General features: G+C 44.5%; 1 pseudogene; it reads right to left on the reverse strand.

Moving 5' to 3' along the window:
• Positions 1-1181: 1181 nt before the first annotated feature.
• The window catches only part of LOC135533976 (KN motif and ankyrin repeat domain-containing protein 1-like), a 39485-nt pseudogene continuing 26080 nt past the window's right edge, over positions 1182-14586 (reverse strand).

The raw sequence follows: 14586 nt of genomic DNA on the forward strand, positions 1-14586 counted from the left end.
GATCTGTCTCTACCCTCACATCACGCTAGCTCTGGCTGGCTAACAAGGTCAGCTGATCTTTCTCTACCCTCACATCACGCTAGCTCTGGCTGGCTAACAAGGTCAACTGATCTGTCTCTACCCTCACATCACGCTAGCTCTGGCTGGCTAACAAGGTCAGCTGATCTTTCTCTACCCTCACATCACGCTAGCTCTGGCTGGCTAACAAGGTCAGCTGATCTGTCCCTACCTCACATCACGCTAGCTCTGGCTGGCTAACAAGGTCAGCTGATCTGTCTCTACCCTCACATCACGCTAGCTCTGGCTGGCTAACCAAGGTCAGCTGATCTGTCTCTACCCTCACATCACGCTAGCTCTGGCTGGCTAACAAGGTCAGCTGATCTCTCTCTACACTCACATCACGCTAGCTCTGGCTGGCTAACAAGGTCAGCTGATCTTTTCTCTACCCTCACATCACGCTAGCTCTGTGGTTATTTACTGTGCTAGCCTAATGCAACACCACCAGAGCAAACGGATAATAAAGGAGATAAACATTGTCTCATGATTGTGTTTAGTGTATCTGGTATCAAGTCAATAGGTCAATAAGTTGTTTTTTCAGTTTTTTGGTGGATCAAGAAATGCGAACTCATTTTGTGCTAGCTCGCCAACTACCTAGCTAGTTAGCAATTATGGGGTACCGCAGCACCGGATGTTTACTGGGGAACCTCTTGGTTGCGCAGTACAGAACGTGTTATTATTCTGACAGTTGAAAAGGTCTATAGTCTGGATAAGTTATCTGAACCTCTCTCTCTCTCTCTCGAGGCAGCTCTTGATGTACACATTCACAGCCTGGACAGGACGCTTGTCTATTGCAGCCCATATCTAGAATACAGTATTTGTGTTTCTGGGTTCTTATGAAGTCCAGCTTCTCAAGTAGTATGGCCTCTTCTCCTTCTCTCTCTCCTCCTCCTTCACACTCTCTCCTCTCCCACTCCTTCTTTCCCTCCTCTCCCTCCTCCTTCACACTCTGTCCTCTCCCACTCCTTCTCTCTCTCCTCCTCCTTCACACTCTCTCCTCTCCCACTCCTTCTTTCCCTCCTCCTCCTTCACTCTCTCCTCTCCCACTCCTTCTTTCCCTCCTCTCCCTCCTCCTTCTCTTTCTCCTCTCCCTCCTCCTCTTTCTCCTCCCCCCCCCCCCCTTCTTCTCGCTTTCCTCCTCTCTATCCACTCAGAGCAGACAGAATGCTGGTGGTGGTTTAACAAGGGCACTTTGGGATGTTCATGTAGAAGACTGACCAATACCAGCTCATCTTATTACAAGACTGACCAATACCAGCTCATCTTACTACAAGATTGACCAATACCAGCTCATCTTATTACAAGACTGACCAATACCAGCTCATCTTACTACAAGACTGACCAATACCAGCTCATCTTACTACAAGACTGACCAATACCAGCTCATCTTATTACAAGACTGACAAATACCAGCTCATCTTATTACAAGACTGACAAATACCAGCTCATCTTGCTACAAGACTGACCAATATGTTTCATCTTTCATCATGGTCAATAAACCCAGGGAACCTTTCTGGTTGGACCGCATGGTCTTTAAACCCAGGGAACCTTTCTGGTTGTACCGTATGGTCTTTAAACCCAGGGAACCTTTCTGGTTGGACCGCATGGTCTTTAAACCCAGGGAACCTTTCTGGTTGGACCGCATGGTCAATAAACCCAGGGAACCTTTCTGGTTGGACCGCATGGTCAATAAACCCTGGAACCTTTCTGGTTGGACCACATGGTCAATAAACGCTGGAACATTTCTGGTTGGACCACATGGGCAATAAACCCAGGGAACCTTTCTGGTTGGACCGCATTGGTCAATAAACCCATAGAACCTTTCTGGTTGAACTGCATTGTCAATAATCCCACATGGTCCAATCAGGTTGTCAGGGGGTGGGGCCAAAGTCTGTCCCTGGGGGTTGAAATCCTCAGCGGTTGGTTGGTTGGTGTCATGAGACTTGACCAATGGGCGGTGGCGCTAGTCAAACATGCCCCTCCTGGTGGGACTGGGGGACATCTTCCTGCTCAGACGAGGGGTTCCCTGGAGACACACACACACACACACACACACACACACACATACACACACACACCATGCGCACACACACACCATGCGCACACACACACACACACCATGCGCACACACACACACACACAACACACAAACCATGCGCACACACACAACATGCGCACACAAACGAACACAACACGCACACATAGATAACATTAGAACTACAGCGGGAGAATAGTTGCTCTGCTCAAAACAAAAATATGTTTGTCAAAAAGTGATTTCAGGGCAAGCAGCTCTGGTACAGGGAACAGAGGTAAGGGTTAGAGGTCAGGGAAGAGAGGTAGGGGTTAGAGGTCAGGGAAGAGAGGTAAGGGTTAGAGGTCAGGGAAGAGAGGTAAGGGAAGAGAGGTAAGGGAAGAGAGGTAAGGGAAGAGAGGTAAGGGTCAGAGGTAAGGGTTAGAGGTCAGGGAAGAGAGATAAGGGTTATGGGTCAGGGAAGAGAGGTAAGGGAAGAGAGGTAAGGGTCAGAGGTAAGGGTTAGAGGTCAGGGAAGAGAGATAAGGGTTATGGGTCAGGGAAGAGAGGTAAGGGTTAGAGGTCAGGGAAGAGAGGTAAGGGTTAGAGGTCAGGGAACAGAGGTAAGGGTTAGAGGTCAGGGAACAGAGGTAAGGGTTAGAGGTCAGGGAAGAGAGATAAGGGTTATAGGTCAGGGAAGAGAGGTAAGGGTTAGAGGTCAGGGAAGAGAGGTAAGGGTTAGAGGTCAGGGAAGAGAGGTAAGGGTTAGAGGTCAGGGAACAGAGTTAAGGGTTAGAGGTCAGAGAACAGAGGTTAGGGTCAGAGATCAGGGAACAGAGGTAAGGGTTAGAGGTCAGAGAACAGAGGTAAGGGTCAGAGATCAGGGAACAGAGGTAAGGGTTAGAGGTCAGAGAACAGAGGTAAGGGTTAGAGGTCAGAGAACAGAGGTAAGGGTTAGAGGTCAGAGAACAGAGGTAAGGGTTAGAGGTCAGGGAAGAGAGATAAGGGTTATAGGTCAGGGAAGAGAGGTAAGGGTTATAGGTCAGGGAAGAGAGGTAAGGGTTAGAGGTCAGGGAAGAGAGGTAAGGGTTAGAGGTCAGGGAACAGAGTTAAGGGTTAGAGGTCAGAGAACAGAGGTTAGGGTCAGAGATCAGGGAACAGAGGTAAGGGTTAGAGGTCAGAGAACAGAGGTAAGGGTCAGAGATCAGGGAACAGAGGTAAGGGTCAGAGATCAGGGAACAGAGTTAAGGGTTAGAGGTCAGAGAACAGAGGTTAGGGTCAGAGATCAGGGAACAAAGGTAAGGGTTAGAGGTCAGAGAACAGAGGTAAGGGTCAGAGATCAGGGAACAGAGGTAAGGGTTAGAGGTCAGAGAACAGAGGTAAGGGTTAGAGGTCAGAGAACAGAGGTAAGGGTCAGAAGTCAGAGAACAGAGGTAAGGGTTAGAGGTCAGAGAACAGAGGTAAGGGTTAGAGGTCAGGGAAGAGAGATAAGGGTTATAGGTCAGGGAAGAGAGGTAAGGGTTATAGGTCAGGGAAGAGAGGTAAGGGTTAGAGGTCAGGGAAGAGAGGTAAGGGTTAGAGGTCAGGGAACAGAGTTAAGGGTTAGAGGTCAGAGAACAGAGGTTAGGGTCAGAGATCAGGGAACAGAGGTAAGGGTTAGAGGTCAGAGAACAGAGGTAAGGGTCAGAGATCAGGGAACAGAGGTAAGGGTCAGAGATCAGGGAACAGAGGTAAGGGTTAGAGGTCAGAGAACAGAGGTAAGGGTTAGAGTTAAGGGTTAGAGGTCAGAGAACAGAGGTAAGGGTCAGAGATCAGGGAACAGCGGTAAGGGTTAGAGGTCAGAGAACAGAGGTAAGGGTCAGAGATCAGAGGTAAGGGTTAGAGGTCAGAGAACAGAGGTAAGGGTTAGAGTTAAGGGTTAGAGGTCAGAGAACAGAGGTAAGGGTCAGAGATCAGGGAACAGAGGTAAGGGTTAGAGTTAAGGTTTAGAGGTCAGAGAACAGAGGTAAGGGTCAGAGATCAGGGAACAGCGGTAGAGAGTACTGACCGGTGACTGGGCCTTAGAGAAGTTTACATGGGCGTACAACAACACTGCTATGTCCTTGTGACCCGCTTCCAGAGCGATAGACAGGGCATTGCTCTCATCCTAGAGAGAGAGAGAGGAAGAAGTAGAAAAAGGTAGAGAGGGAGAGAGAGAGCGCAAGAGAGAGAGAGAAAAGGGGATTCACTTTGTATATTATCTACCTCACTTGCTTTGGCAATGTTACACATGTTTCCCATGCCAATAAAGCCCTTGAATTGAATTGAATTGAAAAGGGGATACCTAGTCAGTTGTACAACTGAATGCCTTCAACTGAAAGAGACAGACAGACAGACAGACAGACAGACACAGACACAGACAGACAGAGACAGACAGACAGAAAGACACAGACAGACACAGACAGACACAGACAGACACAGACAGACACAGACAGACACAGACAGACACAGACAGACACAGACAGACAGACACAGACACAGACAGAGACAGACAGAGACACAGACAGACACTCACACTATCGCTGAGAGTGGCGTCGCAGCCCGGCTGGGCCAACAGTAGTTTGACTATCTCAGCGTGGCCATGTTCGCTGGCACACATCAGGGCTGTAGAACCCTCATCATCCTGGACATTGACCTCTGCCCCCTGGGCCAGCAGCGCCCGAACCATGTCCATTCTGCCATGACTGACCGCCAGCATCAGCCCTGTCTGGCCAGCCTGAGGGAGGGAGGGAGAGGGTTAGCATCATGTCCATCCTGCTAGCATCAGCCCTGTCTGGCCAGCCTGAGGGAGGGAGGGAGAGGGTTAGCATCATGTCCATCCTGCTAGCATCAGCCCTGTCTGGTCAGCCTGAGGGAGGGAGGGAGAGGGTTAGCATCATGTCCATCCTGCTAGCATCAGCCCTGTCTGGTCAGCCTGAGGGAGGGAGGGAGAGGGTTAGCATCATGTCCATCCTGCTAGCATCAGCCCTGTCTGGCCAGCCTGACCTCGAACCCTTACCTCTCTTCCCTGACCTCTAACCCTTACCTCGGTTCCCTGACCTCTAACCCTTACCTCTCTTCCCTGACCGTAGCCATTTGATTAGATGTTCAGGAGTCTTATGGGTTGGTGGTAGAAGCTGTTCAGAAACCTTTTGGACCTAGACGTGGCACTCTGGTAACGCTTGCCGTGTGGTAGCAGAGAGAAGAGTCTATGACTAGGATGGCTGGAGTCTGACAATTCTTAGGGCCTTGGGCACCCAATGTGTGGCTCAGTCGGTAGAGCATGGCGCTTGCAACGCCAAGCGTCGTGGGTTCGATTCCCGCTGGGGCCACCCATATGTAAAAGTAGTGGCCCCAGCCGACTTGTAAGTCGCTTTGGACAAAAGCGTCTGCTAAATGGGATATATTTATTTATTTATTTTCCTCTGACACCGCCTGGTATAGAGGTCCTGAATGGCAGGAAGCTTGTCCCCAGTGATGTACTGGGCTCTGTCGTGCCTTGCCGTCGGTGGCAGTGCAGTTTCCGTACCAGGCACTGATGCAACTAGTCAAGATGCTCTTGATGGTGCAGCTGTAGAACCTTTTGAGGATCTGAGGACAAATGCCAAATCTTTTCAGTGTCCTGAGGGGGAATAGGTTTTGTCGTGCCCTCTTCACGACTGTCTTGGTGTGTTTGGACCATGTTAGTTTGTTGTTGATGTGGAACTTGAAGCTCTCAACAGGCTCCACTACAGCCCCGTCGATGTGAATGGGGGCGTGCTCTGTCCTCCTTTTCCTGTTGAGGGAGAGGTTGTTGTCCTGGCACCACACGGTCAGGTCTCTGACCTCCTCCCTATAATGATGGTGTTGGAGTCGTGCCTGGCCACGCAGTCATGAGTGAACAAGGAGTACAGGAGGAGACTACGCACCCCTGAGGGGCCCCCCTGTTGAGGAGCAGCGTGGCGGATGTGTTGTTACCTACCCTCACCACCTGGGAGCGGCCCGTGTTTAGTCCCAGAGTACTTAGCTTAGTGATGAGCTTTGAGGGCACTATGTTGTTGAACGCTGAGCTGTAGTCAATGAATAGGTGCTCCTTTTGTCCAGGTGGGAAAAGGCAGTGTGGAGTGCAGTAGAGATTGCATCATCTGTGGATCTGTTTGGACGGAATGCAAATTGGAGTGGCTCTAGGGTTCCGGAGCGCCAAGTCTAGGACCAAAAGGCTTCTCAACAGTTTTTACCCCCAAGCCATTAGACTCAAGAACAGGTAATCAAATGGCAACCCGGACTATTTGCATTGTGTGCCCCCCCAAATAAACTTTGATTTGAGTTTTTTGGCCACTTTAGTTACGATACAAACCTTGTCAAAACATATTGGCCTCTGGGCTGGGCTACATGAGGTGTGTGACTGTGATTCGAAAAGTCGCAAAAAAAAAGGCTTTCTTATGCACTCATTCACAAGTGATAATATTGTCACCCATTGAACTATTCTTGATTTAAAACTTGTCTTTACATATACTAGTCATACATGACCCCTGACCCCATACCTGGCTGGCCCCTGACCCCATACCTGGCTGGCCCCTGACCCCATACCTGGCTGGCCCCTGACCCCATACCTGGCTGGCCCCTGACCCCATACCTGGCTGGCCCCTGACCCCATACCTGGCTGGCCCCTGACCCCATACCTGGCTGGCCTTAGCGTTGACGTCTCCCTTGCTGAAGAGGTACTCTACGATGGCCATGTCTTTAGGAGCCTCCACAGCCGCCAGCACAGACAGCATGATGGGAGTATAGCCAGCCTTATTCTGCTGGTTCACGTTACACACATCTGGAATAAACAACAACAACGTTACAGTCTGGAAGTAAACAACAACAGTCTGGATGTAAACAACATTAAAGTTGAAGTAAAAAACAACAGTCTGGATGTAAACAACAACATTAAATTTGAAGTAAACAACAACATTTTGTTTAAATGTTTATTTATTTAACACTAACTAGTGTTGTAACACGAGACAGACAGGAGGACAGAGAGACTGTATGTTTCCTCACTTGCGTTGAGCAGCGTCTTGACGATGTGGAAGTTGGAGTGTGACACGCTGTAGTGGAGCGCTGTGTTCCCGTTACCGTCCGCCATGTTGACAATGTGACGCAGCATGGCCGGCGAGATGTCCCGGAACGCTGTTAAATAGTCCTCCACTATGCCGGGCACCACAGTCTTCTGACTGGACACCCAGAACCACTCGCTCTGAACTGTGTTCACACAGGCTCTCTAGAGGACGGCGACACAGAGATCAGACACTGTGAACCACTAGAACAGTGCTGCTGTGATGTGAATAGGAGTTGCTTTACTGTGAGTCAAATCTCATAAATAAATGTTAGTGATGGTTAATTTCTTCATTGTTCTTGTGAGCTACGGCAAACATCAAATCAGGACAATCGTCAGAGCAGACGGCATCCTCTGCCAGAGATCTACCGGGCCGACAGCCCAGTAGAGAAAAGAGGAGAAAAGCTGAGTAAAATGGACCTGCAGCGGAGTTAGTTCCTGACTCTACTGTGCTGAGAGACAAGAGTTGTTTGGACAGACAATAGTGAGTGGACAAGGAGAGAGAGAGAGAGAGAGAGAGCTAACCAAGGAGGGCCTACAACAGCACCTAGATCTTCTGCACAGATTCTGTCAGACCTGGGCCCTGACAGTTAATCCCAGTAAGACAAAAAAGGTCCAGTTTCCAGGACCATAAATACAAATTCCACCTAGACACCGTTGTCCTAGAGTACACAAGAACTATACATACCTCGGCCTAAACATCAGCGCTACAGGTAACTTCCACAAGGCTGTGAACGATCTGAGAGACAATGCAAGAAGGGCCTTCTATGCCATCAAAAGGAACATAAAATTCAACATACCAATTAGGATCTGATTAAAAACACTTGAATCAGTTATAGAACCCATTGCCCTTTATGGTTGTGAGGTTTGGGGTCTGCTCACCAACCAATAATTCATAAAATGGGATAAACACCAAATTGAGACTGCACGCAGAATTCTGCAAAAATATCCTCTGTGTACAATGTAAAACACCCAATAATGCAGAGCAGAATTAGGGCGATACCCACTAATTATCAACATCCAGAAAAGAGACTTAAAATCTACAACCACCTAAAAGGAAGTGATTCCCAAACCTTCCATAACAAAGCCATCACCTACAGAGAGAGTCCCTAAGCAAGCTGGTCCTGGGGCTCTGTGGGGTGTGTTTGTGTTTATGAACAGAGCCCCAGGACCAGCTTGCTTAAGGGACTCTCTGACTATTCTCCAGGACAGCAATACTATAAGACCCAACAAAATGAGAAAACTAAAAGATAATTACTTGACACATTGGAAATAATTAACAAAGAAACTGAGCAAACTAGAATGCTATTTGGCCCTAAACAGAGAGTACAAAGTGACAGAATACCTCACAACTGTGACTGACCCATACTTAAGGAAAGCTTTGACTATGTACAGACTCAGTGAACATAGCCTTGCTATTGAGAAAGGCTGCCGTAGGCAGACATGGCTCTCAAGAGAAGACAGGCTATGTGCACACTGCCCACAAAATGAGGTGGAAACTGAGCTGCACTTCCTAACCTCATGCCCAATGTATGACCATATTAGAAACACATATTTTCCTCAGACTTCAAAGACCCACAAAGAATTGTTAAAAAACAAACCCAATATCCCAACCCAAACCCATATCTACTGGGTGCAATACCACAGTGTGCCATCACAGCAGCAAGATGTGTGACCTGTGAAGAACAAACAGCATTGTACATGTATTTATTTTCCTTTCTTTTCCCTTTTGTACTTTAACTATTTGCAAATATGACATTTGTAATGTCTTTAGGAACTTATGTGAGTGTAATATTTACTCTTCATTTCACTTTTGTCTAGGCAATGTAAACAGAGACAGAGAAAGAGAGACAGAGAGAGAGAGACAGAGAGAGAGAGAGAGAGAGAGACAGGGAGACAGAGAGAGAGAGACAGAGAGACAGAGAGAGAGAGACACAGAGAGAGAGAGAGAGAGAGAATTGTTCAGAAGCAGAGTTAATAACAACTGTTGCTCACCACATCTTTACTGGTTAAGGCCTTGCCATCATTCAGGTGGTTCTTCAACACGTTACATGCAGCCAACATCTTCTCACTCAACTCAAACCTGGAGAGACAGAGAGACAGGACTCTGAATTGCATTCAGACAAATGGACAATTTCTTTATTTTCCAAATCTAGGGGTGAAAGTAGATGTGGTTTCTTACTGGTATGGAACGTACTATATTATTGATCACCCTAATCGTAGAATTACATATAGAACCCCTATTAAGGTAGTACGATCTCAGTGGGTCTAATCATAGAATTACATATAGAACCCCTATTAATGTAGTATGATCTCAGTGGGTCTAGTCACAGAATTACATATAGAACCCCTATTAATGTAGTATGATCTTAGTGGGTCTAATCACAGAATTACATATAGAACCCCTATTAATGTAGTATGATCTCAGTGGGTCTAGTCACAGAATTACATATAGAACCCCTATTAATGTAGTATGATCTCAGTGGGTCTAGTCACAGAATTACATATAGAACCCCTATTAATGTAGTATGATCTCAGTGGGTCTAGTCACAGAATTACATATAGAACCCCTATTAATGTAGTATGATCTCAGTGGGTCTAGTCACAGAATTACATATAGAACCCCTATTAATGTAGTATGATCTCAGTGAGTCTAATCATAGAATTACATATAGAACCCCTATTAATGTAGTATGATCTCAGTGAGTCTAATCATAGAATTACATATAGAACCCATATTAATGTAGTATGATCTCAGTGGGTCTAGTCACAGAATTACATATAGAACCCCTATTAATGTAGTATGATCTCAGTGGGTCTAGTCACAGAATTACATATAGAACCCCTATTAATGTAGTATGATCTCAGTGGGTCTAATCATAGAATTACATATAGAACCCCTATTAATGTAGTATGATCTCAGTGGGTCTAATCATAGAATTACATATAGAACCCCTATTAATGTAGTATGATCTCAGTGGGTCTAATCACAGAATTACATATAGAACCACTATTAATGTAGTATGATCTCAGTGGGTCTAATCATAGAATTACATATAGAACCCCTATTAATGTAGTATGATCTCAGTGAGTCTAATCATAGAATTACATATAGAACCCCTATTAATGTAGTATGATCTCAGTGGGTCTAGTCACAGAATTACATATAGAACCCCTATTAATGTAGTATGATCTCAGTGGGTCTAATCATAGAATTACATATAGAACCCCTATTAATGTAGTATGATCTCAGTGAGTCTAATCACAGAATTACATATAGAACCCCTATTAATGTAGTATGATCTCAGTGGGTCTAATCACAGAATTACATATAGAACCCCTATTAATGTAGTATGATCTCAGTGGGTCTAATCATAGAATTACATATAGAACCCCTATTAATGTAGTATGATCTCAGTGGGTCTAATCATATAATTACATATAGAACCCCTATTAATGTAGTATGATCTCAGTGGGTCTAATCATAGAATTACATATAGAACCCCTAATAATGTAGTATGATCTCAGTGGGTCTAGTCACAGAATTACATATAGAACCCCTATTAATGTAGTATGATCTCACTGGGTCTAATCATAGAATTACATATAGAACCCCGAATAAATTAGGACGATCTCAGTGGGTCTAATCATAGAATTACATATAGCACCCCTATTAATGTAGTATGATCTCAGTGGGTCTAGTCACAGAATTACATATAGAACCCCTATTAATGTAGTACGATCTCACTGGGTCTAATCATAGAATTACATATAGAACCCCTAATAATGTAGAACCCCTATTAATGTAGTATGATCTCAGTGGGTCTAATCATAGAATTACATATAGAACCCCTATTAATGTAGTATGATCTCAGTGGGTCTAATCATAGAATTACATATAGAACCCCTATTAATGTAGTATGATCTCAGTGGGTCTAATCATAGAATTACATATAGAACCCCTATTAATGTAGTATGATCTCAGTGGGTCTAATCATAGAATTACATATAGAACCCCTATTAATGTAGTATGATCTCAGTGGGTCTAATCATAGAATTACATATAGAACCCCTATTAATGTAGTATGATCTCAGTGGGTCTAATCATAGAATTACATATAGAACCCCTATTAATGTAGTATGATCTCAGTGGGTCTAATCATAGAATTACATATAGAACCCCTATTAATGTAGTATGATCTCAGTGGGTCTAGTCACAGAATTACATATAGAACCCCTATTAATGTAGTACGATGTCAGTGGGTCTAATCATAGAATTACATATAGAACCCCTATTAATGTAGTACGATGTCAGTGGGTCTAATCACAGAATTACATATAGAACCCCTATTAATGTAGTATGATCTCAGTGGGTCTAGTCACAGAATTACATATAGAACCCCTATTAATGTAGTATGATCTCAGTGGGTCTAATCATAGAATTACATATAGAACCCCTATTAATGTAGTATGATCTCAGTGGGTCTAATCACAGGAATTACATATAGAACCCCTATTAATGTAGTATGATCTCAGTGGGTCTAATCACAGAATTACATATAGAACCCCTATTAATGTAGTATCATCTCAGTGGGTCTAATCACAGAATTACATATAGAACCCCTATTAATGTAGTATGATCTCAGTGGGTCTAATCATAGAATTACATATAGAACCCCTATTAATGTAGTATGATCTCCAGTGGGTCTAATCATAGAATTACATATAGAACCCCTATTAATGTAGTATGATCTCAGTGGGTCTAGTCACAGAATTACGTATAGAACCCCTATTAATGTAGTATGATCTCACTGGGTCTAATCATAGAATTACATATAGAACCCCTATTAATGTAGTACGATGTCAGTGGGTCTAGTCACAGAATTACATATAGAACCCCTATTAATGTAGTATGATCTCAGTGGGTCTAGTCACAGAAATCGTATAGAACCCTATTAATGTAGTACGATCTCAGTGGGTCTAGTCACAGAATTACGTTTAGGGACCAGTCAGAAATTAATGCAACTGTTACCCGGAGGAAAATGGGAGAGGGTTTCGCTTTTTTAAATTTAGTCCAGGGAGGGTCATGTAATTAGTAATTTATTAAATGTCAGAAGTTTGGAAGTTACGTATTGAATTCGACTATGTGTAACCGGTGTACAACCCCTCTCTTATTCTCCTCGCTGTGCCTGGGAGGATACCTTTTCATTGGCTGTTCGATCAGTCCCTCTGTGTCCAGAACGTGGGCGTGTAGAGTATCTAGTGACTCAAATAGCGCTTGCAGTGATAATGTAGGGAACTGTGCGCAACAACAACAACAAAAACAGTGGTAGAAATGCCGCAGTGAAAACAGCAACTTGGAACTCTGAAATATCCGACTTCAGACTTCAGTGCGTTCAAGAAAACTGGGAAAAAAACTAGCTCCAACTGGGAAAAGGTTTTGAACGGTCATCCAACTTGGAATTCAAAGTCGGAATCCCTCTACACCTAAAGACCACTCGAGTTCCCAGTTTTTCTTAAAAGCATTAAAAAAACTGTTTGATCACAGCAACAAGCATGGCTTCTCACAATTAAGTAAGTACCACAGCTTGTGAAAACAGTTACCTTCACAATAATTTAAAGGGTTTCTTTGCAGTCTCTGTCTACTGAAAAGAGTCTAGAAAAGTTCAATGGAAGTTTGGAGACGAAAGAAGATGTCTCCTCAATGAGGAAAAAGTTCATGGATGAAATCGAGTGTTGGAGGAGTTGCTACTAAATGGGGAAGACAACATGTGGATGGCTGGACTATCGGTTTGCCTACGAGTTGTTCTCCTACTTCCTTTTTTTTTTTTTTTATGTGTTTCCTTTCATTTCCTTTATGTGACCCGATTCAGGAAACTATGTCGCAAGTCACAACTTCACAGGAGGCTGTTCGAACACTAAATATTTGTATCATTTGTTCATGGAGCTGACATGTGATAATGGTGTAATTGATTTTTCTTGGCATTTCATTTAAATGATTGTGATAAATTTTGTTTACCGGTACGGCGTACTCGCACTATTCATTTCTCCCTGAATTCACTCAACCCACTCTCTCTCATCTCTAGCTTGTCTCCCTCCTCCCTCCTCTTCACTCCTTCCCCGCTTCCACTGCTCCCTCGTTCTGGAATTCCTCTGTGTTCCTCTCTTCAGCTTCCTCTTCTCCTCGAACACATTCCCCTCCTCCTCCTCTTCCTCCTCTTCTTCCTCCTCCTCCTCTTCTTCTGTATCAGAGGAGCTGCTGTCCTCTGATTCATCACTCGACGTTGTCTCGTACCTGCATCAGAACGCCAACAGGGGAAGACAAAGTCAACACTATCTCACAGAACTACTGCATGTCAGTCAGGTTTCAGAAAGAAAACACAACCAGCCAGCAGCATAATACTACATCATACTTGTTCCTGCATTTGGGCTGCTGATTGATTTGGGCTGCCCGTGGCAGATACTGCTGATTGATTTGGGCTGCCCGATACTGCTGATTGATTTGGGCTGCCCGTAGATACTGCTGATTGATTTGGGCTGCCCGTAGATACTGCTGATTGATTTGGGCTGCCCGTAGATACTGCTGATTGATTTGGGCTGCCGTAGATACTGCTGATTGATTTGGGCTGCCCGTAGAATACTGCTGATTGATTTGGGCTGCCCGTAGATACTGCTGATTGATTTGGGCTGCCCGTAGATACTGCTGATTGATTTGGGCTGCCGGTAGATACTGTTGATTGACTGATTGATTTGAAAACACACAGTATATACTCAGTAGATTTGTTGAAATGTGACTAATAATAATAGTGAACAATAATATAAGCTGGGATTGCAAAAGATTTGCCCATTTATTTCCATTGTGGTCTCTGATTATTATTTTTGTTTAATGGCTACTGATACGAACGCACTACAGAGATACACATTCAAATGTCTACTGATACGAACGCACTACAGAGATACACATTCAAAATGTCTACTGATACGAACGCACTACAGAGATACACATTCAAATGTCTACTGATACGAACGCACTACAGAGATACACATTCAAAATGTCTACTGATACGAACGCACTACAGAGATACACATTCAAAATGGCTACTGATACAAACTCACTACAGAGATACACATTCAAAATGGCTACTGATACGAACGCACTACAGAGATACACATTCAAAATGGCTACTGATACAAACTCACTACAGAGATACACATTCAAAATGGCTACTGATACGAAGCACTACAGAGATACACATTCAAATGGCTACTGATACAAAACTCACTACAGAGATACACATTCAATGATTCTACTATTTGCTGTTTGCATTGAAAAGATCAAATCACAGTCTCTAGACCAGTGGTATTCAAACTTTCTCAGCAGGGCCCCGGTTTTATTCTACAGAATTTCTGGCAACCCCAC

The sequence above is a fragment of the Oncorhynchus masou genome, unplaced genomic scaffold (genome assembly GCF_036934945.1).
Source record: "Oncorhynchus masou masou isolate Uvic2021 unplaced genomic scaffold, UVic_Omas_1.1 unplaced_scaffold_2863, whole genome shotgun sequence".
NCBI classification, from domain to species: domain Eukaryota; kingdom Metazoa; phylum Chordata; class Actinopteri; order Salmoniformes; family Salmonidae; genus Oncorhynchus; species Oncorhynchus masou.